This window comes from Schistocerca cancellata, chromosome 2, assembly GCF_023864275.1.
Source record: "Schistocerca cancellata isolate TAMUIC-IGC-003103 chromosome 2, iqSchCanc2.1, whole genome shotgun sequence".
NCBI lineage: Eukaryota > Metazoa > Arthropoda > Insecta > Orthoptera > Acrididae > Schistocerca > Schistocerca cancellata.
In genome coordinates, this window is record NC_064627.1 from 441,594,988 (window position 1) to 441,618,766 (window position 23,779).

Sequence of the window (23,779 nt, forward strand, 5' to 3'; positions counted from 1 at the left end):
TCTAATTATCTGTGAATACCCCATGCCTGGAAGATAACGTGTTCAAACAGAAAGACACGACAGCTTTACAGTTTTATTACTAGTACATGCAAAGAAGAGGAGAACGCACGACCTGAAAGAACTCGTCTTCTTCATGAGGATAAGGAAGGGATAAGGTGAAACACCGTGCTGGTACTTTGCCCATTCCTCTCAAGTAGCACAAAGTGAATCCGCTGCACTTTACATTGCAATATAACGGACAATGTGCCATCAAGATTGTCGCTTTCTCTCTTTTCATAAGGTGCTGCTGAGACGTTTGCAGTTTAACTCAAGCCTATGGAACAACACGCCGCGACAATACGTCACAACATAATCATGCCGTCTCGTCTAATGTTGTCACATTATGCAATGGACAACAGACACAAAAAGCACAACTTGATAGTATACCAGGTTATGTTCATGTTTCCTAACCAGGAAAGCTATAGGATAACTTGAAGAGCTTAAAACGGAATTCGTCTGCTTTTAACAAAATATTTATTTATTCTAAGTCGAAAAAGAGACGTTCGAAGTTATGTGCTTTTAACACAATTTTCAATGTTTGCTTTTCCTTGACACAGAAGTAACCTGCGTTTCCTGGGATCTTATTTTCTTTAAAATAATGCAGATATTAGACAAAAGTTAGCTGCGAATAGGTTAACAAAATGGGTGAGGCTAACGCTGTGCAACGGACACAATGAAAGGAAAACTGCATGGAGACTGCAGCACCAAGGTATCACTATCTGTGCAGTTCCGTGATGCAAGATTAAAGAACCTGATTTCAAATAGGAGTTAAGTCAGCAACATAGGTTCAACACCCAAAATATAGGACAAGCGAACTTCTCAGACTACGGAACACACTACCGCAGACTGTGAAAACTTACCTCTCCTCCAAGTCAGTAGAGTGTTGCTAAACAGCCATAGCTGGCTGTCAGCTCCAGTCTCTGTCGACCTCAGATCATGCGGCTGATCCTATTACTGACATTCCAAATATATCCCTTCTTTACGCCGAACTTTGAACCTCTCAAAAGTCACAGACGGAGTGGCTGACTGCGTAATGTTAATAACTTAACAGCCACAAAATTTTCGAAAAATAGGGGAAAAGAAAGGTGGTACTGGAATGAAACTGGTTATTTTCGATTCGTCCGTTCGTCTGCGCTGCACTGGACGAATTGACGTAACCTCATTGGTTGCATCAAATTTTTGGTGCGAAAATGTAGGCACTGCTCAGGCGCTTCTACTGGCCCCTGAACGCCGCGCCATAGGTAACGCACAAAGGGAAGCCATATTATCGCTCTCCCTTTATCTCCAGAGGGTGGCAAGGGCGACATGACATCGCCACGCATCTTGCCGTCACTTGCCAACACACAAAGGCGACAGTGTGGGGCGTTCAGAGAGATGCTAAAGATGGTCCATCGACAAAGGGCTCGTGGTTGACGCAGTGAGATTTACCAGTGGCTCTCTGTTGCTATAATAGGCCGTGCCATCCCAGTGCGAAGCTTTTCTCTCCCTGTTAGCAGTCCAACAGTCAACTACATGATGGAAAAGAATGCTGGCCCGGAAATGAATACATTTTGCGTAAAGGTACGTGACAGAAATCTTACAACGAGCAAAAGATAAGACAATTACATTAATATCCGTCTGGGACAGGTCTCACCACATCATTCACCTCCTCCTGCCTGTCTTCAAGCAAAAGCTCCCTCACATTTTTTAAACCTAATATGTTAACCTGTTCATAGCTATTGTTTATCATATTTTCAGCCCCCGAATCACTTCCACATTGCAATTGTCAGTAATGTGGCAATAGACTATCAGTACGCATGTAATTCTATATATGAGCTGATCATACCTCCAGAAAGCATGAATATGAATCTCTGCCTGTTACCTCTACTGCCTCAGTAGTTACCAAAACATCTACCATTCCAACTGTCCCTAACTCTCCTAGAATCACTACTCCTATTGCGATCAAGCCTTTCGTACTGATGCTATCGTTTACCATTCCCATTCCTATCACTTCACGAATCATGTCGCCTATGATCCTAACTCCTACCTTGTTATCGCCTTCGGGCAGGACAGGAAAACCGACTGTTACTCCTTGCGCGACCTTTCTCATCATTCTTCTAGTAAGTCATCTTCACACAACCAGCAAGAATAATTTGACGTAAGTGCGAAATAATTTTCATAACAAAAATCCTAATCAAGTCATGAGGGTTGTCAGAATTATATAAGACTGCTAAACCCAGAATCGTTAAAATTTTGCGTCATTAGAAGACTGTATTGTCACTGCCTTGTGTTGCTTAAAAAAATGGTTCAAATGGCTCTGAGCACTATGGGACTTAACTTCTGAGCTCATCAGTCCGCTAGAACTTAGAACTACTTAAATCTAACTAACCTAAGGACATCATACACATCCATGCCCGAGGCAGGATTCGAACCTGCGACCGTAGCGGTCGCGCGATTCCACACTGTAGCGCCTAGAACCGCTCGGCCACTCCGGACAAAACATATCACATATCCCCAATCACATTCTACACCACAGACACATGTCCAGTGAACCAACATCCAAACCTTGAAGAACAAATTCCATACAATAACATACACAAAAAAAAACACTAGCACTGTAAAAATTAGCTCTCTAAACAGTAAACAAACATTTCAACACCCTAATAAATTTTACGTAATACTGAAACAAAAAATTTAAACAGAAACATATTATTCTGAACCAAAATAGTCTCACAGAAATTACCTTCTAGCCTTGCTTCATAAGTAACTGTCAATATACACTTCAGTTTAAATGAGAAAATCTGACTATATGCAGATTCCAAAACTTCTTCTCTGGCATCTACCGTTTCCTTACAAGGGAAGAAAAGAAGTATCTTATAAACATAAATGCACAGAATCCTGTGTTTTAATACAAATACAAGACGGCATGTAACAAGCATTAACTCAGCTGATGACTTAATTTTCACTGGATCAGTTTATCCTAGACAAATCAAAGGCTCTTTATTTATTAAATAAAGAGATTTGTTAAGCACCCCATAGAAACAAAACCCCTGATCTTTATCAAGGCAGGGGTGATGAGACACATGATGTCTGTGAGATATGTGTTGCTTCCAATGGCCGGCCGGGGTGGCCGAGCGGTTCTAGACGCTACAGTCTGGAACCGCGCGACCGCTACGGTCGCAGGTTTGAATCCTGCCTCGGGCATGGATGTGTGTGATGTTCTTAGGTTAGTTAGGTTTAAGTAGTTCTAAGTTCTAGGGGACTGATGACCTCAGAAGTTAAGTACCATAGTACTTAGAGCCATTTTTGCTTCCAATGTGGTCATGAGTTCCACACAGAATTTCCCTGATTACAGGCTTCCTCTTTACTAAGTGTTGTAAGCTTTCAAGATAATAATACTAGAAGAACAAAGGTTTTTTTTTGAAAGGGTGATCCTACACTGATGATATTTTTAGTATAAGACTACTTTTAGAGCAAAGCAAAGGATTTATCATGCACTTAGCGTTTGTAGATCATGAGAAAGCTTTGTACAAAGTAAATAGACAGCTACTGTGGCAGATTATGGAAAAAACTATTTACAAAGGGACTAAAATTATAATCGAAGATGAAAATAACTTGTCTAAACAGTTAACTATAACATAGGGAATTAGACAGAGATGTGACCTATCTCCAATTCTTTTCAACATCTACACAGATGACCCAGTCAGAGCTTTGAAAGAAAGTATCACCTAGGGCTTGAAGATCAAAGGACAGAAATGTTTTAACACCCTGCTATAACAAGATTAAAAAATAATCCAATAAAATGAAGATAACCTTCAAAGAGCTGCCTACCATCTTAATTCGTTGGCTTCTAAATACAACATGAAAATCTCCATTAATAAAAGAGAAGTTTTGGCATTCGGAAAATCGCCTAACGAATCTAAAATTGTAATAAACAATGTATACTAGAACAGGTACATATCTCCCACTATCTTTACTGTGCAATAGGATAAAATTTAGACAATGCTATTGATAACAAGATCCTAAAAGTTAACTAACCTGTGGGGCAATTAAAAAATCTCACAAAAAAGTCACAAAAGAGATACCGAGGACGTTTTACAAAGCCCAACAGTAACTACTACTATAATCTATGGCTCTAAAACCTGGCTTCCCACACGAAGTGATATGACCAGGATTCACGCTGCAGGAATAAAATTCCACCGTTGTGTTAAAGGACACATCAGAGAAGATCGCTTCAGAAATGAAGAAGACATTAGGAATGAATTACAAATTAATTCAGTGCACAATAAAATAGATCTAAATAGAAACAGGTGGTGGTAACATGTAGGTAGAATGCCTAGAAGTGGACTTTCAAAATAAATTCTTGACTACAAACTACGGGGGACTAGACAGAGGAGAAGAGCAAGGAACAGATGAATAAACCTTCTTTCACCTAAACAGGTGAAATGAACTAATTCATGAATGGAGAAGAAGAAGAAGGTAATGCTATTGTGTGATATTACTGCCCTTCAGATATGATTCGCTTCAAACACTCACACCAAACGCAATGGATGTTCTTTCGCATCTGTATGATTTGCTATCATCGCCTGAGAAAATTTCTCATTACTAAATAAAACCTTAGATTACATAGTCATCATCTAGAGTACAGCTAGTAGGCACGACATGTACCATATAGCAGGTTCGATTATATTTTGTAATACTTGACTATTTGTAACTAGTAGTACAACGTTCCCCACCAGACATCGCATCAGTACTGCAAACAACTACTGTTCTGAATTTTCTAGGTGTACTCACCTTCTGGAACCTGAAAACAAGTTATTATAGTAAATCTTGTTATTCTTATGTCTTGCTTTATTGTGCAGTTTCATGGTTACTCAATACTATCACACTCACTAACCACACTTTGTTTAATTAAACTGATGAGTGGAACAAAACAGAAGAAAAGATATGCGATGTTCTGTTAATTTGTGATTATTAGTTCCCAACAACCTCAGGTGGTTTTACAGAGCATAATAAAAGTAACATTTTATGTATCGTGTTACATACATACCACTGTTGCACACTGACCTGGATAGTTGTGAATTGAGCAAGTAGAAAACCCTATTTGGTGAATGACATACCGCTTTAGTAAACTCAATTACGAATCACTACAACATGTAAACAGAACACAAGCTGCCCCACATTACTCGTAATCACGAATAACAATCTTCTGTTCATCCATCATCAAATATAATGTTGTAAATATTTTAACACTTTCTGTAAAATCTTTTATAATTTCTGTATATTGTCTGAATCACATTTAACACTAAAAAGTTTTACAAAGTGATGACCAGTTTCGATAGCTTAACTACCATCTTCAGATCTGAGAAAAGATAAACCAAAAGAAAAACTGCCTTATATTAGAGGTTATGTAAAATTGTTATTGGCTTCCTTAAAACAAAAATTGCAGGAAATTTACATACCTCGTGCAGTATTATAACTGCAACTAGCAGTGTACAAGACGTTTGCACCGCCCGTACCATTCTTATTTTAAATCTTCGGATAATATATACTACATTCAGCCTAAAATGAACGCAAAGGAAAATATATGATGTACTGATAAACGAATAACAAAGCGATTATTTAGAAGAAAGACTAATTTGTTGAAATCGTTACGCTATCTGTGACACAAACTGAAGTATGGAGACTGTACAGCACTGTAATAATTTTTTATGTAGTGAAACATGTATGTAATTATTTTCGTTGCAGTCAATAACTGGAAGAAGAAATTTTCCAATCAAAAAAGCAAAACAAGTAAGAAATGTTTGCTTCAGTTAACAGAACGTGGCCGAGCGGTTCTAGGCGCTTCAGTCTGGAACCGCGCTCATGTCGGCACCAATGATGTGTGTCGCTATGGATCGGAGGAAATCCTCTCTGGCTTCCGGCGGCTATCTGATTTGGTGAAGACTGCCAGTCTCGCTAGCGGGATGAAAGCAGAGCTCACCATCTGCAGCATCGTCGACAGGACTGACTGCGGACCTTTGGTACAGAGCCGAGTGGAGGGTCTGAATCAGAGGCTGAGACGGTTCTGCGACCGAGTGGGCTGCAGATTCCTCGACTTGCGCCATAGGGTGGTGGGGTTTCGGGTTCCGCTGGATAGGTCAGGAGTCCACTACACGCAACAAGCGGCTACACGGGAAGCAGGGGTTGTGTGGCATGGGTTGGGCGGCTTTTTAGGTTAGATGGCCTAGGGCAAGTACAGAAAGGGCAACAGCCTCAACGGGTGCGGGGCAAAGTCAGGACATGCGGGGACCAAGCAGCAATCGGTATTGTAATTGTAAACTGTCGAAGCTGCGTTGGTAAAGTACCGGAACTTCAAGCGCTGATAGAAAGCACCGAAGCTGAAATCGTTATAGGTACAGAAAGCTGGCTGAAGCCAGAGATAAATTCTGCCGAAATTTTTACAGGGGTACAGACGGTGTTTAGAAAGGATAGATTGCATGCAACCGGTGGTGGAGTGTTCGTCGCTGTTAGTAGTAGTTTATCCTGTAGTGAAGTAGAAGTGTATAGTTCCTGTGAATTATTATGGGTGGAGGTTACACTCTACATCCGAGCTAGGTTAATAATTGGCTCCTTTTACCGACCTCCCGACTCAGCAGCATTAGTGGCAGAACAACTGAGAGAAAATTTGGAATACATTTCACATAAATTTTGTCAGGATGTTATAGTCTTAGGTGGAGATTTCAATTTACCAGATATAGACTGGGACACTCAGATGTTTAGGACGGGTGGTAGGGACAGAGAATCGAGTGACATTATACTGAGTGCACTATCCGAAAATTATCTCGTGCAATTAAACAGAGAACCGACTCGTGGAGATAACATCTTGGACCTACTGATAACAAACAGACCCGAAGTTTTCGAGTCTGTATGTGCAGAACAGGGAATCAGTGATCATAAGAAAGTTGCAGCATCCCTGACTATGGAAGTTAATAGGAATATAAAGAAAGGGAGGAAGGTTTATCTGTTTAGCAAGAGTAATAGAAGGCAGATTTCAGATTACCTAACAGATCAAAACGAAAATTTCTTTTCCGACACTGACAATGTTGAGTGTTTATGGAAAAAGTTCAAGGCAATCGTAAAATGCGTTTTAGACAGGTATGTGCCGAGTAAAACTGTGAGGGACGGGAAAAACCCACCGTGGCTCAACAACAAAGTTAGAAAACTACTGCGAAAGCAAAGAGAGCTTCACTCCAAGTTTAAACGCAGCCAAAACCTCTCAGACAAACAGAAGCTAAACGATGTCAAAGTTAGCGTAAGGAGGGCTATGCGTGAAGCGTTCAGTGAATTCGAAACTAAAAATCTATGTACTGACTTGACAGAAAATCCTAGGAAGTTCTGGTCTTACGTTAAATCAGTAAGTGGATCGAAACAGCATATCCAGACACTCCGGGATGATGAAGGCATTGAAACAGAGGATGACACGCGTAAAGCTGAAATACTAAACACCTTTTTCCAAAGCTGTTTCACAGAGGAAGACCGCACTGCAGTTCCTCCTCTAAATCCTTGCACAAGCGAAAAAATGGCTAACATCGAAGTAAGTGTCCAAGGAATAGAAAAGCAACTGGAATCACTCAACAGAGGAAAGTCCACTGGACCTGACGGAATACCAATTCGATTCTACACAGAGTACGCGAAAGAGCTTGGCCCCCTTCTAACAGCCGTATACCGCAAGTCTCTAGAGGAACGGAAGGTTCCAAATGATTGGAAAAGAGCACAGGTAGTCCCAGTCTTCAAGAAGCGTCGTCGAGCAGATGCGCAAAACTATATACCTATATCTCTGACGTCGATCTGTTGTAGTATTTTAGAACATGTTTTTTGCTCGAGTATCATGTCGTTTTTGGAAACCCAGAATGTAGGAATCAACATGGATTCCGGAAACAGCGATCGTGTGAGACCCAACTCGCTTTATTTGTTCATGAGACCCAGAAAATATTAGATACAAGCTCCCAGGTAGATGCTATTTTTCTTGACTTCCGGAAGGCGTTCGATACAGTCGCCTGATAAACAAAGTAAGAGTCTACGGAATATCAGACCAGCTGGGTGGCTGGATTGAAGAGTTTTTAGCAAACAGAACACAGCATGTTGTTATCAATGGAGAGACGTCTACAGACGTTAAAGTAACCTCTGGCGTGCCACAGGGGACTGTTATGGGACCATTGCTTTTCACAATATATATAAATGACCTAGTAGATAGTGTCGGAAGTTCCATGCGGCTTTTCACGGATGATGCTGTAGTATACAGAGAAGTTGCAGCATTAGAAAATTGTAGCGAAAGCAGGAAGATCGGCAGCGGATAGGCACTTGGTGCAAGGTGTGGCAACTGACCCTTAACATAAACAAATGTAATGTATTGCGAATACATAGAAAGAAGGATCCTTTATTGTATGATTATATGATAGCGGAACAAACACTGGTAGCAGTTACTTCTGTAAAATATCTGGGAGTATGCGTGCGGAACGATTTGAAGTGGAATGATCATATAAAATTAATTGTTGGTAAGGCGGGTACCAGGTTGAGATTCATTGGGAGAGTCCTTAGAAATTGTAGTCCATCAACAAAGGAGGTGGGTTACAAAACACTCGTTCGACCTATACTTGAGTATTGCTCATCAGTGTGGGATCCGTACCAGATCGGGTTGACGGAGGAGACAGAGAAGATCCAAAGAAGAGCGGCGCATTTCGTCACAGGGTTATTTGGTAACCGTGATAGCGTTACGGAGATGTTTAACAAACTCAAGTGGCAGGCTCTGCAAGAGAGGCACTCTGCATCGCGGTGTAGCTTGCTCGCCAGGTTTCGAGAGGGTGCGTTTCTGGATGAGGTATTGAATATATTGCTTCCCCCTACTTATACCTCCCGAGGAGATCACGAATGTATAATTAGAGTGATTAGAGCGTGCACGGAGGCTTTCAGACAGTCGTTCTTCCCGCGAACCATACGCGACTGGAACAGGAAAGGGAGGTAATGACAGTGGCACGTAAAGTGCCCTCCGCCACACACCGTTGGGTGGCTTGCGGAGTATAAATGTAGATGTAGATGAAACTACATTACAAATTTTGTGATTAAACAAGACTGTAAATGTCATGTGAATGAAATAGACTAAGCAAACAAACGCTGCAATTTGCTGCATGGCATAATTCAACGTTATGTACTAGTAAAACCATAAAAATTAATATATTCATTCACCAGCACATAACACGGAGCAGTTAAAAAATGTATTTGAGATTAAGCGTAACTAATCAGGACGACGCGCCATCATGTAAGACGTGACAGTGGGAAGAGCCGTTGTTGAGTTTGCAGGCGGCGCCGCTAGATAGAGGTTGGCGGTATCACAGCCCACGGTCTTCGTGCTGGCGCTGTCGCCCTGCGTGTCTTGCAATGACTGCTGCCAGCTGGAGTATCGCATCGTAGATAATAAACTAATAATTTTGACTGAATTCAGTTTGGTCATCTAATATGCGATCTTGCACGCGCTTCCATTGCTAAAATTTCCACTTCCTCCAACAAATCTAACCTACTTCCCTTGGGCGCATTTGCAACATTTTCATTCTGCGTGTGATATCTTGTACTGTGTGCTTCACACTGTTAACCAAAAGTTATTTTATTTTGAGCGCACCAGTATTTCCTAAACCGGATGTCAAATGAGCGACCCGTTTGGCCAATGTAATAGTGGTCACAGTAGTTACAAATTATTTTGTACACACCAGATTTGCTAAATTGGACCTATTCTGTGGCTTAAACGTGCTTTCAACGTATTAGTTGTCGGAAAACCAACGTTCATTTTCCAGAATGATTGTTAAATCTCGTTAGAAACTGGGTCATTATAAATCATGATTGTATACCTAGTTTCAGATCGATGACTGTTATTCGTGCTCGCTGTGCTGTCGCTGGTGTCAGAAGCTTATTTCTTGTTTCTTAATTTATTGTACATTTTTGATAGTCAGATGTCTGATACGTGTTGGTTAATACAATCTGTTTCAGAATACTAATTTCTGTATTAATTTCGTTTCGGTGTAAAGGCAAACGTAATATTCGATTAATCATTGAGAAGAAGAACGCTTCCTTATATCGTGATGGATGAGAGGAATCACATTTATGATTGCATTAGTGCAAGTTACCATTAGTAGCTCAGTCTTGTTCTGACTCTAAGGTAAATTTAATTTTTGATATCATATTCATCTCCTTTAAATAAAATTAAGAAATCTTCTACATATCGCTTGTAGTATATAGTCTTTTCTTTTAAATTATAATAACTGCTAAAACAATTTCGTTCTATGCCATTACTAATTGTTTCTTTCATTTTTTTAAAAAAAAGAATGTGTTTCCTGAGGCATTGATTTTGTACGTAACTGGTTGCACTTACAATACTGTATGTGGGATCTTAATTCCCTATCATTTTAATAGTGAGTCAATAGCAGTTTTTGCATAATGTATTACTTTATTACTGTTTTGAATAATCTTATTACTTTCGTGTTATGTTGGCTCATATCGCTCTGAGCACTATGGGACTTCTCATTTGAGGTCATCAGTCCCCTAGAACTTAGAACTACTTAAACCTAACTAACCTAAGGACATCACACACGTCCATGCCCGAGACAGGATTCGAGATTGCGATCGTAGCGGTCTACATCTACATCTACATCTACATTTATACTCCGCAAGCCACCCAACGGTGTGTGGCGGAGGGCACTTTACGTGCCACTGTCATTACCTCCCTTTCCTGTTCCAGTCGCGTATGGTTCGCGGGAAGAACGACTGTCTGAAAGCCTCCGTGCACGCTCTAATCACTCTAATTATACATTCGTGATCTCCTCGGGAGGTATAAGTAGGGGGAAGCAATATATTCAATACCTCATCCAGAAACGCACCCTCTCGAAACCTGGCGAGCAAGCTACACCGCGATGCAGAGTGCCTCTCTTGCAGAGCCTGCCACTTGAGTTTGTTAAACATCTCCGTAACGCTATCACGGTTACCAAATAACCCTGTGACGAAACGCGCCGCTCTTCTTTGGATCTTCTCTGTCTCCTCCGTCAACCCGATCTGGTACGGATCCCACACTGATGAGCAATACTCAAGTATAGGTCGAACGAGTGTTTTGTAACCCACCTCCTTTGTTGATGGACTACATTTTCTAAGAACTCTCCCAATGAATCTCAACCTGGTACCCGCCTTACCAACAATTAATTTTATATGATCATTCCACTTCAAATCGTTCCGCACGCATACTCCCAGATATTTTACAGAAGTAACTGCTACCAGTGTTTGTTCCGCTATCATATAATCATACAATAAAGGATCCTTCTTTCTATGTATTCGCAATACATTACATTTGTTTATGTTAAGGGTCAGTTGCCACTCCTTGCACCAAGTGCCTATCCGCTGCCGATCTTCCTGCTTTCGCTACAATTTTCTAATGCTGCAACTTCTCTGTATACTACAGCATCATCCGCGAAAAGCCGCATGGAACTTCCGACACTATCTACTAGGTCATTTATATATATTGTGAAAAGCAATGGTCCAATAACAGTCCCCTGTGGCACGCCAGAGGTTACTTTAACGTCTGTAGATGTCTCTCCATTGAGAACAACATATTGTGTTCTGTTTGGTAAAAACTCTTCAATCTAGCCACACAGCTTGTAGAGAGGCAGCCTACTCACGCTGTATAAAATTCACATCAGTCTTTCCATTGTGTGCCAGCCTAGTCCGCTGTAACTAGCTCTGACGTCATAAATGTTACGCAATACTTTTAAAATCAAGTAAATAACCTGAAACGGTTCTAGCTTGTCAGGAGTAATACTAAAGCAACATGTGTTGAATGTCAGTTCAATAACTTTAACCATTTTCGAAATTTGGATGTTTTTCTGTAAAAATCATTGGCGCAACAGAAAAGAGCTAGAAACTTAAAAATTTATATTTAGATTCCTTTTTCATAATAATTTAATAGAAACAGTACTTTGGATCTCACAAATTAAAATTTTAGTGGAAATTCATGATTCTCTGGTTTTTGTCTTAAAAATTAAGGAAGCAAGATAGATTAAGTAGGCAAATAAATAAGGCTAGGATGTTTAAATTTAAGTAAAAGGGAGATCCGCTATAATCATAAAGATGTGAGAAGTTTCAATTGAATAACTATAATACTATAGCGATAGCGTATCTCCAAATGGCAAGTTCAGAGCTCGTCTACTGCGTGTAGTGTAATTAAATTAATTCTCTCGCCCAAAATATTTTACTTAGCCACGTCAGACTTTTATTATGATTACTTACCTGTGTGCTGAATGCACATTTAAATTGAGAGCTTCATCGGCCATCAGCAAAGGAAGCGAAGATTTATTCAATAACTTAAAGTGGTGCATTACTAGCCCAGCGGCTAGTCGGGAGAGCAATTTTGATCAGGCGTTCCCTTAGCCGTCCGCACCACGGCTTTACATATAAGAACAGTGCGCGACAAAGGAAGGCATTCGAGGGTTGGATTCCCTCTCTTCTTCATCGAAGACTTTCACTGCCTGGGCTACTCTCAGGGTGCAACTTCGACGTGGAAGATCCCCACCATTTCGTTGCCGTGTCGTCTGCTCGCCGTCACTGCTGCTCGCAGTCCGGTCCTCCTCGCCGCCGCCGCCGCCGCCGCCGCCGCCGCCGCCGCCTGGTCGCCGCCTGCCGGTGCTCGCCGCCGCCGCCGCCTGGTCGCCGCCTGCCGGTGCTCGCCGCCGCCGCCGCCGCCGCCGCCTGGTCCCCGCCTGCCGGTCCTCGCCGCCGCCTTCGCCGCCTGCCGGTGCTCGCCGCCGCCGCCGCCGCCGCCTGCCGCCTGCCGCCGCCTGCCGGTGCTCGCTGCCGCCGCCTGCCGGTGCTCGCCGCCGCCGCCGCCGCCGCCTGCCGGTGCTCGCCGCCGCCGCCGCCGCCTGCCGGTGCCCGCCTCCGCCGCCGTCTGGTCGCCGCCGCCGCCCTTCTCGCTCGCCGCCACCATGTCCCAACGCACCACCACCACCACTATCATTTTCACCTCTCCCTCCGCTGCTACAACCACCATCACATGGAGCTCATCCTCCACACCACTTCCCGTCCTTCCTTCTCTCCCTGTCCTCCCCACCCCTGCGCCACTTTCGGCTGTAACCACCCCCAACTCCTCCTCCCCTATCACTGTCGCCCCATCGACAGCTACTGACTTCCCACCACTCCCTGAACCGCCTCCGACAGGCTCCAAGCCAGCACGGATCTCGGCCCGCCATTCCACGGTCTCTGTGACACCCACGCCCCCTCTGTCTGCGTCATCCGCTGCTCAGGGTGGTCCTGCCCCCCGCCATCTCCCCCTGCAACTCATACCCCTGCCCCCTCTCCACCCGGTCGTGCCCACGAAACCTTCAAAGCGCCCGAATGTTGACCCTTCCCCCAAAGTCTCCTCCAAAAAAACCCCCAATCCCCGTGACCCACCCACCCCCATGGACATGGCCCCGACCCCCGCCCCCGCCAAGCCTGCCACCCACACCTTTGTCATCTCCAATCCTGACCCTCAATTCCTTGATGCCCACTCCCTCACCCTCCCATCTCCCAACTGATTCCTTGCAAGGACTCGGTCCTCATAAAATCCCCCAATGCTTCCTTCCACACCGATCTCCTCTCCCGCATCCTCCGTATCCAATTTGGCCAACGTGCAACCCTCACCCCCTACCACACCCCATCCTCTCCCCGTCAGCCTCAACCTCCCCGACGTCCGCCAACCTTCACCGCTGTGATCATGAAGCTTAGCCCCGTGATCAAGGAGGCTGAGGTGTTGGCGGAACTCACTTCCCGGCCCAACATTGAAATCCGCTCGGCCCGTCGCATCTTCAATGATGCCGGGCCGACTTTTCTCATGCGGATATTCACCGAATTCTCCTCCTCCATTGACCGCCTCCTCACCGAGGGAGCCCTCATCTACAATCAGCGCCATAAGGTGGACCCCTCCCGTTCCCCAGTCCAATCCTACCGCTGCCAACGCTGTCTCACCTACAACGACCACGTTACCTCTGCCTGCAAGAACCCCCCTACTTGTCCCCACTGCAAAGCTTCACACTTCCTCAAGCATTGCCCCAACCTCACCCCTCCCCCCTCCTGCAACACTTGCAACGAACCACATCCTACCTACTCCTCGAAGTGCAAAGCGAAACCTCCACCAGTAACCCCTGAGCTCACTGTCCCTGTCCGTCCTGTTGATGACCCCATCCACCCCAACAACTCGCTCCGCCCTCCCCCTACTGCTGAGGCCATCATCCGTTTCACCACCATTGTGCTCCAAAACATCCACCCCTTCCAGCGCTGACACACTCTTTCCCAAATCGCCCTCGCTGCCCGTTCCATCTTCCATCTTACCACCTATGCCACATACTCCCAGAACCAGGCCCACTTCACCTTCACCCCCCTCACCACCCTCGTCTAACTCTCCACTCCCATGGTACAACAACCGTACCGTATCCTGTACCACAACATTCGCTCCCTGCCCACCCACAAACTCCTCTTCCTCCACACCCTCCATCAGCACCGCGTGGATGCCTTCGTCCTAAATGAAACCTTCCTTCAACCCCGTATCTCCGTCTCCATGGCTCCTTACACCCTACACCGCACCGATAACCCGTACCCTCTGGCGTGTGGCAGAGTTGCTATAGGCCACCTCAAGCACCTCCCTGTCCGGCCCCAACCTCTCCTTAACAATCCTGCCGAGCATCTCACCCTCAGCCTCTTCTTCCCCACTCTTACCATCACCTGTGCCACCATTTATGTCCGCCCTCGCACCCCCATCCCATACGATTTCCTGGCCCACACTGACCGCACCTTCTCCACCTACGTGATTGCCGCCGACCTCAATATCCACAGCCGTTATCCTGCCGACCTCCAGCGGTGGCATCAGTTTCTCACCACTCTCCAGGGAGACCTGGTTCCCCTGCCTCAGCACACCCGACCCGAATCCAACACCACTCCTGATGTGGTCCTTGCCTTCCCAACCTCCTTGGGCGCATCACTGCAGATGTCCTTGACCTCATTGGCAGTGACCATGCTCCTGTTCTCCTCACTATCTCTAATGGTCGCCATCCCCGTAACGCTCCTCGCCCTGACGTCCCTCCTAAACTTGTCCATGATTACTCCCGTGCCAACTGGGATTCCTACCGGGACTCCATTCACACCCAGGTTGACGGCCACGACCTTACCCTCCATTCTCCTGATGACATCTCTCGCACTGCTGCCTTCCTGCACCGGACCTTGTCTGACGCTGTCGCCACCCATATCCCCACCAAAGCCATCCACCCTCACCGCCCCGCCCTGCCTCCACAGGCCGTCCTTCTCCTTCGAGAGTCCCACCGCCTCTACCGCTCTTTTCTCCGCACTCGTGACCGGGATACACTTACCCGCCACCGGCAATTACAACGACACATCCGCAACCTGCTTGTTGCGAAGAAACGCCATGCCTGGCGCCAGACATGTACACAACTCAACACCACGCTCCCCATAAACTCTTCCAAGTATTGGTCTGCTTTCCACCGCCTTACTGGGAACCGCCCCACCCCCCCATGTACCCTCTCCTCCTTAATGACCGTCCCTTTCCTGACAACCTCAGTAAGGCCAACCACTTTGCCTCCCACCTCACTGATGTTTTTTCCATCTCAGATGATCCCCACTTTGATTATTCCCTCTTCCCTGATGTCATGGACTGTACAAATACCTCTGTTCCTCCCCTCGCTCCTAGCTTCCAGTACTTGGGCCACACCCCACCATCTGCACTTAACACTCCCATCACTACACAGGGCATCAGCCTCACACTCTGCGCTAAACGCAACATTGCTCCCAGCCACGACTGCGTTACCTACCGCCACCTCAAACACTGCCCTCCCTCCTTCCTTTCCCTCCTTGCCACCCTCTACAATGCCATCCTTGCCACTGGCTTCTATCCCGACCTGTGGAAAACCTCCCGTATCCTGATGTTCTCCAAACCCAATAAGCCTCCATCTGATGCCTCCTCCTATCGTCCTATCTGTCTCACATCGGTGTTCAGCAAGCTCTTGGAATCCATCCTTTCCTGGCGCATCCATCTCCACCTCCACCAAAACCACCTCCTCCCAAACACCCAATGTGGCTTTCGACCTTCCTTCTCTGATGATGACCAACTCCTCCGCCTCACTCATCTCCTCTCCCTCCAGCTTAACTCCCGTCGCTCCGCCATTTTTGTCTCACTTGACCTCGAAACGGCCTACGACCATGTCTGGCATCCCGGTCTCCTGTTTAAACTCCAAACCTACGCCCTTCCTATCAACTACGTCCGTCTGGTGGCCTCTTCCTCTCCCACCGCACCCTCCTATGTTACCATCCACAATGCCAATTCCCACACCTTCTACCCCTCTGCCGGTGTGCCCCAGGGCTCTGTCCTCTCCCCTCTCCTCTACCTCCTGTACACGGCGGATATGCCCCAACCCCCCCCCCTCCAGTACACCTCTTGCAATATGCTGATGACACCGCATTCCTCGCCCTCGCTCCTACCCTCCACCGGTCCCAACGCCTCCTCCAGAATCACCTTGACCTTTTTGCTGCATGGTGTAACCAGTGGCTCCTGAAACTCAATCCTTCCAAGACCCAGGCAATCATCGTCGGTCGTACCACTCGTTCCTTCCGGCTCCTGGATTTCTCCCTTACTGTCTGCGCACGTCCTGTCCGCCTCACCCCCACCCTCACCTACCTTGGCCTCACCATTGACCGTCACCTCACCTGGATACCTCATCTCCGCTCCATCCAATCCAAAGCCCACAACCGCCTCCGACTCCTCAAACTCCTCTCTGGCCGGACGTGGGGGTTGCACCCCTCTACCATCCTCCACACCTACAAATCCTTAATCCGTCCCATCCTCTGTTATGCCAGTCCTGCCTGGATATCTGCCCCCCCCCAAATTCTATAAGTCCATCCAGATCCTTGAGCGTCATGCCCTCCGCCTCGCCTTCCATATCCGCCTCCCGTCCCCCACGCGGATCCTCTATGATCTCATTCCTTTCCCCCATCTGCTCCTATTCTTCGAACATATCCACATCCTCTACACCTCCCGCCGTCTTGAACCCCCTCACCCCCTGGTTGCTCCTCTCCTCTCCCATCCACGCCCCCTGCCACGTCTTCACCATTGTGTCCCCCCTACCCTCCATCTCTACACCCTACATCTCCTTTCCCAAGGTGGCTTCCATCAACTCCCCCTCCCGGACAATGCCCTCTCTCCCTCCATTTATCCTTCCTATCAACTCTGATCCTCACTCCCCCTCCTTTCCTCTGTCCTTTCCCTGGGCTCCCTCTTCCCCCCCTTCCGTCCTGTTTTCTCCCCACTAAACCTCTCCTTACCTCCCTTCTCCCCCCCCCAAGTCCTTTTGTATTCCCCTCCTCTGCCTACCCCACTCCCTGTCGCGTCTGCCCCCCACCCCTCTTATGGGTCCTCATCCTCCATCAGCTCCTTTCCCGGTTCCCCCCTTCGCTTTTACTCTCCTTTCCCCCCTTTTTTGTTTTCCCATTTTCTGTCCAGTTTCCCCCCACCTGCTCTCGACTGTGGTACGTCACATTTGCCAACTTTTTAGTGCAGTGTTCCAGTGGCTATTCAGTGTTGTTTGTCTTTCTCGTGTTGCGAACAGAAACCATGCTGTCGCTAGGTGTGAATTTTATGTCTTTTGCGAACAGAATCCAGACTGTCGCCGTGTTTTTTAATTGTCTGTCTATTGTTTTCCCTGTCTGCTTCGTATGTATTTTATTAGCATCATCATCCCTCTGTTCTTTGTTTTAAGTTCCACGATTTCTTTACGCCATGTTACTCTTTAAGTCTCCGATTTTATCGCCAGTTTTTTATTATTTATTCTCTTGATCTTTCTCACACAAAGTCTGTAGGCTGAAGAGCGGCATACTAAGCTGCTGCCAGCCCGCCCCCTCCGGGTGGAATTGAAATTCAATAAAGAAAAAAAAAAAAAGACAAAGGAACGCCCCAGTTCTCTCAAGACGCTGAATAGCACACCACGTGTGCCAGGAGTCGCGTCGCGTCGGTATCATTGCTATAAACAGCCTCGGATGCTGTATAAAGTTACTCGGGATACGCGTAACCATGAAATCATTTTCGAGTGAAGTGTTAATTCTGGGATGACTTTAATGATATATCTTCAGTTTGCGTATGTCGCGTTTTCACGTGCCGTCGCGGGACAGACATTCTATCATTATTTAGCGTGGCGTTTGATGAACATTATCATCAAATTATGGCGAGCATTCACTTAAACATTTAATTTGGACAGTTATAGTTGCATCAGCGCATTCGACTCTGAACTGCTCTGGTAGTTGGATTGTGTGGTTTCTTTTCTTTTTTTTTCTGTGACTTTCAGAATATAGCGAACGTTTTTGCACGATCGTTTTTGATTATGAATCCCAGACAATCTCCTAATTCCTCAGAGCTATAAGCTGTACTTATAAGTGTATTTCTCAGATGAAGTGGGCACTAGGAATTCTAATTACAGGCTTCACGCTTTGCTAATCACTTTCTGGTTGCCGATATTGTAGTTATAGAGTCAGTGTTGAGAACGGCAAAAGACAGCATAAATAGTAGGAACATTTATATAACAATTAATTCCACCCGCCGCCACACATATGGTTAATCGGCCGGGAAATGCATCTTTTCTGCATCTACATTACATAACAAACCAAACATTATATAATAAACAATAATTCCACCCGCCGCCCCACAAGCTGGTCTCATATTCCGTAGGCTTTTACTTTGTTTATCAGGCGACAGTGCGGGACTGTATCGAACGCCTTCCGGAATTCAAGGAAAATGGCATCTACTTGGGAGCCTGTATCTAATATTTTCTGGATGTCAGGAACAAATACAGCGAGTTAGGTCTCACACGATCGCTGTTTCCGGAATCGGTGTTGATTCCTAAAGAGTAGATTCTGGGTTTCCAGAAATGATATGATACGTGAGCAAAAAACATATTCGAAAATTCTACAACAGATCGATGTCAGAGATATAGGCCTATAGTTTTGCGCATCTGCTCGACGACCCTTCTTGAATACTGGAACAATCTGTTCTCTTTTCCAATCATTTGGAACCTTCCGTTTCTCTAGACACTTGCGGTACACAGCTATTAGAAGGAGGGCAAGCTCTTTCGCGTACTCTGTGTAGAATCGAATTGGTATCCCGTCAGGTCCAATGGCCTTTCCTCTGTTGAGTGATTTTAGTTGATTTTCTATTCCTTGGACACTTATTTCGATGTCAGCCAATTTCTCGTTCGCGCGAGGATTTAGAGAAGGAACTGTAGTGCGGTCTTCCTCTGTGAGACAGCTTTGGAAAAAGGTGTTTAGTATTTCAGCTTTACGCGTGTCATCCTCTGTTTCAATGCCATTATCATCCCAGAGTGTCTGGATATGCTGTTTCGATCCACTTACTGATTTAACATACGACCAGAACTTCCTAGGATTTTCTGTCAAGTCGGTACATAGATTTTTAGTTTCGAATTCACTGAACGCTTCACGCAAAGCCCTCCTTACGCTAACTTTTGCTTCTGCTTGTCTGAGAGGTTTTGGCTGTGTTTAAACTTGCAGTGAAGCTCTCTTTGCTTTCGCAGTAGTTTCCTAACTTTGTTGTTGAGCCACGGTGGGTTTTTCCCGTCCCTCACAGTTTTACTCGGCACGTACCTGTCTAAAACGCATTTTACGATTGCCTTGGACTTTTTCCATAAACACTCAACATTGTCAGTGTTGGAACAGAAATTTTCGTTTTGATCTGTTAGGTAGTCTGAAATCTGCCTCCTATTACTCTTACTAAACAGATAAACCTTCCTCCCTTTCTTTATATTCCTATTAACTTCCATAGTCAGGGATGCTGCAACTTCCTTATGATCACTGATTCCCTGTTCTGCAATTACAGAGTCGAAAAGTTCGGGTCTGTTTGTTATCAGTAGGTCCAAGATGTTATCTCAACGAGTCGGTTCTCTTTTTAATTGCTCAAGGTAATTTTCGGATAGTGCATTCAGTATAATGTCACTCGATGCTCTGTCTCTACCACCCATCCTAAACATCTGAGTGTCCCAGTCTATATCTGGTAAATTGAAATCTCCACCTAACACTATAACATGCTGAGAAAATTTGTGTGAAATGTATTCCAGATTTTCTCTCAGCTGTTCTGCCACTAATGCTGCTGAGTCGGGAGGTTGGTAAAAGGAGCCAATTATTAACCTAGCTCGGTTGTTGAGTATAACCTCCACCCATAATAATTCACTGGCACTGTCCATGTCTATTTCACTACAGGATAAACTACTACTAACAGCGACGAACACTCCACCACCGGTTGCATGCAATCTATCCTTTCTAAACACCGTCTGTACCTTTGTAAAAATTTCGGCAGAATTTATCTCTGGCTTCAGCTAGCTTTCTGTACCTATAACGATTTCAGCTTCGGTTCTTTCTATCAGCGCTTGAAGTTCCGGTACTTTACCAACCCAGTTTACAATTACAGTATCGATTGCTGCTTGGTCCCCGCATGTCCTGACTTTGCCCCACACCTTTTGAGGCTGTTGCCCTTTCTGTACTTGCCCTAGGCCATCTAACCTAAAAACTGCCCAGTCCACGCTACACAAACTCTGCTACCCGTGTAGCCGCTTGTTGCGTGTAGTGGACTCCTGACCTATCCAGCGGATCCCGAAACCCCACCACCCTATGGCGCAAGTCGAGGAATCTGCAGCCCACACGGTCGCAGGACCGTCTCAGCCTCTGATTCAGACCCTCCACTCGGCTCTGTACCAAAGGTCCGCAGTCAGTCCTGTCGACGATGCTGCAGATGGTGAGCTCTGCTTTCATCCTGCTAGCGAGATTGGCAGTCTTCACCAAATCAGATAGCCGCCGGAACCAGAGAGGATTTCCTCCGATCCATAGCGACACACATCATTGGTGCCAACATGAGCGACCACCTGCAGATGTGTGCACCCTGTACCCTTCATGGCATCCGGAAGGACCCTTTTCACATCTGGAATGACTCCCCCAGGTATGCACACAGAGTGCACATTGGTTTTCTTCTCCTCCCTTGCAGCCATATCCCTAAGGGGCCCCATTACGCGCCTGAGCCTGAGTCGCAAACTTATAAGTACGTGGTACCACGCAACATTCCTCCAGTGCGGACGGTATTTGCTTCTTGATACATTACCCGTGTTAAAATGGACTGTTTACCAATTGCTGAAAATGTCGAGATCGTGTTGATGTATGGCTATTGTAATCAAAATGCCCAACGGGCGTGTGCTATGTATGCTGCTAAGTATCCTGGATGACATCATCCAAGTGTCCTGAAAGTTCGCCGGATAGTTACGTTATTTAAGGAAACAGGAAGTGTTCAGACAAGTGCGAAACGTCAACCATGACCTGCAACAAATGTTGATGCCCAAGTAGGTGTTGTAGCTGCTGTCGCGGCTAATCCGCACATCAGTAGCAGACAAATTGCGCGAGAACCGGGAATCTCAAAAACGTCGGTGTTGAGAATGCTACATCAACATCGAATGCATCCGTACCATATTTCCATGCACCAGGAACTGCATGGCGACGACTTTGAACGTCGTGTACAGTTCTGCCACTGGGCCCAAGAAGAATTACGGGACGATGACAGATTTCCTACATGCGTTCTATTTAGTGACGAAGCGTTATTTACCAAGAGCGGTAACGTAAACCGGCATGATATGCGCTATTGGGCTGCGACAAGTGGAACATCAGCGACATTGGCGGGTTAATGTATGGTGCGGCATTATGGGAGGAAGGATACTTGGCCCCCATTTTATCGATGGGAATTTAAATGCTGCAATGTATGCAGATTTTCTTACGTAATGTTCTACCGATATTACTACAAGATGTTTCACTGCATGACAGAATAGCGATGTACTTCCAACATGATGGATGTCCGGCACATAGTTCGCGTGGGGTTGAAGCAGTATTGAATAGCATATTTCATGACAGGTGGATTGGTCATCGAAGCACCATACCATGGCACGCACATTCACCGCATCTGGCGTCCCCGGATTTCTTTCTGTGGTGAAAGTTGCAGGATATTTGCTATCGTGATCCACCGACAACGCCTGACAACATGCGTCAGCGCATTGTCAATGCATGTGCGAACATTACGGAAGGCGAACTACTCGCTGTTGAGAGGAATGTCGTTGCACGTATTGCCAAATGCATTGAGGTTGACGGACATCATTTTGAGCATTTATTGCATTAATGTGGTATTTACAGGTAATCACGCTGTAACAGCATGCGTTCTCAGAAATGACAAGTTCACAAAGGTACATGTATCACATTGGAACAACCGATACAAAATATTCAAACCTACCTACGTTCTGTATTTTAATTTAAAGAACACACCTGTCACCAACTGTTCGTCTAAAATTGTGAGCCATATTTTTGTGACTATTACAGCGCCATCTATCACAAAGCGAAAAAAGTGGTCCAACTAAAACTTTCATATATCTTTACGTACTACACGAATATGTTATAAAAATGGGGGTTCCTATTAAAAAAGAAAACAAAAAAACGTGGTTGATGGTTGATATCTGTTTGATCTATGGCAGCGCCATCTAGCGGGCCAACCTTAGCGCCATTTGGTTTCAGGCATATATATATGGCGACGACTTTGAACGTCGTGTACAGTTCTGCCACTGGGCCCAAGAGGAATTACGGGATGATGACAGATTTCTTACATGCGTTCTATTTAACGACGAAGCTTTATTCATCAACAGCGGTAACGTAAACCGGCATGATATGCACTATTGGGCTGCGACAAGTGGAACATCAGCGACCTTGTCGGGTTAATGTATGGTGCGGCATTATGGGAGGAAGGATACTTGGCCCCCATTTTATCAATATATATATATATATATATATATATATATATATATATATATATATATATTCAGGGTATTACAAAACGGTACGGCCAAACTTTCAGGAAACATTCCTCACACACACAAATAAAGAAAAGATGTTATGTGGACATGTGTCCGGAAACGCTTAATTTCCATGTTAGAGCTCATTTTAGTTTCGTCACTATGTACTGTACTTCCTCGATTCACCGCCAGTTGGCCCAATTGAAGGAAGGTAATGTTGACTTCGGTGCTTGTGTTGACATGCGACTCATTGCTCTACAGTACTAGCATCAAGCACATCAGTACGTAGCATCAACAGGTTAGTGTTCATCACGAACGTGGTTTTGCAGTCAGTGCAATGTTTACAAATGCGGAGTTGGCAGATGCCCATTTGATGTATGTATTAGCACGGGGCAATAGCCGTGGAGCGGTACGTTTGTATCGAGACAGATTTCCAGAACGAAGGTGTCCCGACGGGAAGACGTTCGAAGCAATTGATCGGCGTCTTAAGGAGCACGGAACATTCCAGCCTATGACTTGCGACTGGGGAAGACCTAGAACGACGAGAACACCTGCAATGAACGAGGCAATTCTCCGTGCAGTTGACGATAAGCCTAATGTCAGCGTCAGAGAAGTTGCTGCTGTACAAGGTAACGTTGACCACGTCACTGTATGGAGAGTGCTACGGGAGAACCAGTTGTTTCCGTACATTGTACAGCGTGTGCAGGCACTATCAGCAACTGATTGGCCTCCACGGGTACACTTCTGCGAATGGTTCATCCAACAATGTGTCAATCCTCATTTTAGTGCAAATGTTCTCTTTACGGATGAGGCTTCATTCCAACGTGATC